The sequence below is a fragment of the Limulus polyphemus genome, unplaced genomic scaffold, assembly GCF_000517525.1.
Source record: "Limulus polyphemus unplaced genomic scaffold, Limulus_polyphemus-2.1.2 Scaffold8072, whole genome shotgun sequence".
NCBI classification, from domain to species: domain Eukaryota; kingdom Metazoa; phylum Arthropoda; class Merostomata; order Xiphosura; family Limulidae; genus Limulus; species Limulus polyphemus.
In genome coordinates this window covers 25,802-30,293 of record NW_013673682.1, presented here as the reverse complement: position 1 = coordinate 30,293, position 4,492 = coordinate 25,802, and the positions used below count along the sequence as shown (strand labels likewise).

General features: G+C 35.9%; 1 protein-coding gene across 1 annotated transcript in view; it reads right to left on the bottom strand.

Annotated features, from left to right (window-relative positions):
• Nucleotides 1-466: 466 nt before the first annotated feature.
• Nucleotides 467-4,492, bottom strand: part of LOC106475094 (electron transfer flavoprotein subunit beta-like) — a 21,516-nt gene continuing 17,490 nt past the window's right edge. Inside the window, exon 7 of the mRNA XM_013935789.2 lies at nucleotides 467-495. The gene's annotated coding sequence lies outside the window, so the exon portion shown is untranslated. The remainder of the gene's footprint in view (nucleotides 496-4,492) is intronic.

Genomic DNA, 4,492 nt, shown 5'->3' with positions numbered 1-4,492 from the left:
CAGGACATTGTATTTAATAACTGTAGGAAGCTTATAGTAAATTATCCAGGACATTGTATTTAATAACTGTAGAAAGCTTATAGTAAATTATCCAGGACATTGTATTTAATAACTGTAGGAAGCTTATAGTAAATTATCCAGGACATTGTATTTAATAACTGTAGGAAGCTTATAGTAAATTATCCAGGACATTGTATTTAACAACTGTAGAAAGCTTATATGCCGTAAGGATTCTGCTTGAATGAACATTCTGATCAAATTTAGGGTTTGAAATAACTGTCATGGTGCCCCATACAGTGTCTTAACTATATAGAAAGAAGCTATCATATAGTACCGGTATTTGCTAGAAGAAATCAATTTATTAGCACTCCACAAATAAACCTTCTTAAAAACAGTGTTTTATACTATATATTAAATTTTGTTGTCATGCCAGGTCCAAAAAGCGTAGAGGATTGTCAGTAGAACAGAGAGTTCACATAAATGCTTTACGACAAACTGCTGCAGACTTGAAATGCTCCCCAAACACTGTCAAGTACACCCTGGATCGTGAGACCGAGACAGGTAAATTTGAAAATAGGAAAGGAAAAGGCAGAACACCTAAACTCAGTAATACTGATGTTAAGTATCTTCGTTTATTCAGCCTTCGGGACAGAAGGAAGATGCCACTGATATCAAGCATGAGATAAACGATCATGTACCAAATGACAGAAAAGTGTCCAGATCTACCCTATCAAGAAGACTCAACGAGAATGTAATATTTGGTCGTGTAACAGTTAAAAAACCTTCACTTCGATCTCCAAATATTGTCAAGAGACTGAAATTTGCTAAAAAGCACAAAACTTGACTGTTGATAATTGAAAAGGGGTGTTATGGATGGATGAGTCCAACTTTGAAATATTTGGTTCAAAGCGTAGGTTGTACGTCCGGTAGGAGAAAGGTGAATAATACTTACCTCAATGCATAGCACCTACCATGAAGCACGGGGGAGGCAGTGTGATGGTTTGGGGGTTTTTCTGCTGAGGCGACAGGAGATATTTGCAAAATAGATGGAATAATGGACAAGCACCAGTACCATCAGATATTGATTCGTCATGGTATACCCAGTGGTTTGTGTATTAATGGAAAAGGATTATACTACCAAGAAGATAATGACCCCAAACACTCATCCAACCTATTCAGAAATTACTTAGCTAAGAAAGAAGCTGCTGGAGTCATTCAAATAATTCAATGGCCCCCACAGAGCCCCGATCTCAACCCAAATGAGCAAATCTGGGTTTTAATAGATCAAAACTTGACAAATCAAAAGTTACTTCCAAAGAAACTTTATAGGAGTGTATTAGAGACATTTGGAGTAAAATCCCAAAGGACACTTTGATTAAATATGCCTGAAAGACAGTCTGCAGTTATTAAAGCAAAAGGGGGACATACAAAATATCAACTGTTTGCTGAACTCAAGCACTTCCACCGAGTTTCTGTTGTACTAAATATGAAGATTAATAAACATTCGATGTTTAAGCCTGAAGCCTAATTTTTGACTTAGTCCTAACACTGTACATTCGTAGAACAGAATAACTAGTTGTAATTCACGTCCAGTTTTACTAACTTTTGAACGTTAAGTTTGTGCTAAGTAGCCTAATAAATGCTTTCTCTTAATCACATACTGAAAGGAAAATAAGAAAAATAAACAAGGACTGACTATCCCTAATTTTGAACTTATAGACTAAAGAGAAGGTATATAGTCTAAAGCACCTAGCGCAAACTCTTGGCTAACTTTACTCGAATAATCGGATTTGACTGTCATTCTTATAACGGAGCAATGGGATGCGAACCATGGACACTTGGATTCACAGTCTGGCACGCTATAACAACTGTGCTATCCCTTAAAAAATGCAATGACAATAACAAAAGTTACACGAATTTTAATTTTGTAGAAAAACAAATGAAATTAGATTAGGGTTAAAACAACACCTGTTTGTAATTAGATTAGGGTAAAACAAGACCTGTATGTAATTAGATTAGGATTAAAATAACACCTGTATGTAATTAGATTAGGGTTAAAACAACACCTGTATGTAATTAGATTAGGGTAAAACAAGACCCGTGTGTAATTAGATTAGGGTAAAACAACACCTGTATGTAATTAGATTAGGGTAAAACAACACCTGTATGTAATTAGATTAGGATTAAAATAACACCTGTATGTAATTAGATTAGGGTAAAACAACACCTGTATGTAATTAGATTAGGGTAAAACAACACGTGCACACAGAGCAATGACGTTGGAAAGATTTATAGTAACTTTTCTTAATACTAATCCACATTGAATAGTAAGAATTTACTGGTATGTGACGTCCATAGAAAGATATTTGACACTGTACACTAGCAGGTATTTATTTTGTAAAGAAATATAGAACAAAAAATATCTCCCGTAAACTAAGCCGTAATAAAACTACACCTTTATAACTTCAATACAGAAAGAAAAATAGCAGTTAAGAGCTTGAACACGTACCTCGATAGTAGCCCTTCAATCCCATGTTATCAGATTGTAGTGGTGGCCATCGAAGGAATACAGTAAATGAAAACGTAAACAGAAAAGAAAACCAAGTAAAAAAGTGTGTAATTAAGTAACGACCACATTGTTTTATTAGATAGGAAACTAGGGTTACTAACAGCGGTAATAATAACTCCAGTAAATATGTATATATATCAATGAAATAAAAACTACTGTGTACCTGAATTTCGTATTCCAGCATCAGAAGTTAGATTATAATAAACAACAGTATACTAACATCAAACAGCTATGTTATGGCTAATTCTTACCTTCTGATAAATCGCAAGAGATGTTAGCAGTGTTGAAACAGCTGTTGGTCGTTTGAAGGAATAGTCGTATTGGAGAGCTTTCAGTTCTAGGAATTCCATATGTATTTACATAAATATATATATAGATAGATAGATGCAACATATGTCTTACAGATGTTTACGTATTCTCCATGTTAGTCCCAAGCTGTTTTCAGCTGGTTTATTTTTTTTTTATGTTTAATTCGATTTGTAACTCAAATATTTTATGTACTGCATGATGATCGTAGTTTGAACTTCAAAATGGCGAAACTAGTACACAGATATGTAAACTATAAGTTTAGAATTAATTAGTTAACACATAAAAGTTTCAGACGCCTCTTATTCGAAAAACAGAAAGTGTACCAAAATGTCCACTGCAATATTGAACAGTTATATAGTGGCGCCCCTAGTGTCACTTATAGCAAATAACACCGTTTCGTCACTTGGAGGATGGTTTGGCGACAAAAGTTATTTGAATACAGTTTTCAAATTGGACGCATAAACAAGAAATCACGATGACAGCATATAACAGTGTAAGTAGTAGCGGCCCCCCAGTGGCACAGCGATATGTCTGCGGACTTACGACGCTAGAAACCGGGTTTCGATACCCGTGGTGGGCAGGGCCCGGATGGCTCATCGTGTAGCTTTGTGCTTAACTTCAAACAAAACAAGTAGTTGCGCCCCCAGTGCCACTTTCGAAAACCACATGTATACAAAATATTTCACCCTTATCTGTCACAGCCCACCCTGGAGACAGTTACAAAATCCTCAGACTATCCTAACCATCCTATGCGTTGTTTGTTTGATGTAGAGATCTTGGAAGCGACTTCACGTGCTGTTTCATTCAACTCCGCCATGTTGGACATCAAACATTACCTTCTACCAGTCGATATCAATACCAAATTCGGTGAATATCGTCTTTGTCGTTAAGTATAAAACTACACGATGGATTATACGTGATAAACCTTTCCTTATTTACATAACCGACATTATTTCCTGTACCAGATAAGACGAATATAAACTCTTGACGTCCAACATGGCGGAGTAGACTATTTAGCACGTGACTTTTTTTGACGTCAGTGTCAAATGAACGCGGTTGGCTCTGTGGTAGAGCTCAGGATTTCGAAACGGGCGAGCTAGGTTTGAATACATTCCTCCACATTAATATGTGTGTGGGTGTGTGATAAGAGTTACAGTTAATATCTTGCTGTGGATGTCGGTTAGTAGGGTGCTGCTGATTGACTGCCTATCCTCTGTTCAGTTGTTCAAAATACAGAACGGTGGAAGATAGCCTCAGTAGCTTCGCTATAAAGGCCAGATACAAATATATGTCTATGTCACAGCCTAATGTATCGTAACACCGCTACTCGTATTTTAAGTTATAGTTATTTCTAGTCTTGAAAAAAGTTCAAACATACGTAGTAGATTTGGTATAAGGAATTGTAAACTAGTTTAATGTTCGTCTTGAAGGTAGTTGTTCTTTTATATAAATGGGTTAAATACTAAACATGCAAGAAATACATACGTGTTTAAAACTGCTTCCCTTATTAACACCTTAACCATCCTGAACTATATACAAAACCAGCCCTGTAGATAACACATGGTGTTTAACACTGCTTCCCTTATTAACACCTTAACCATCCTGAACTATATA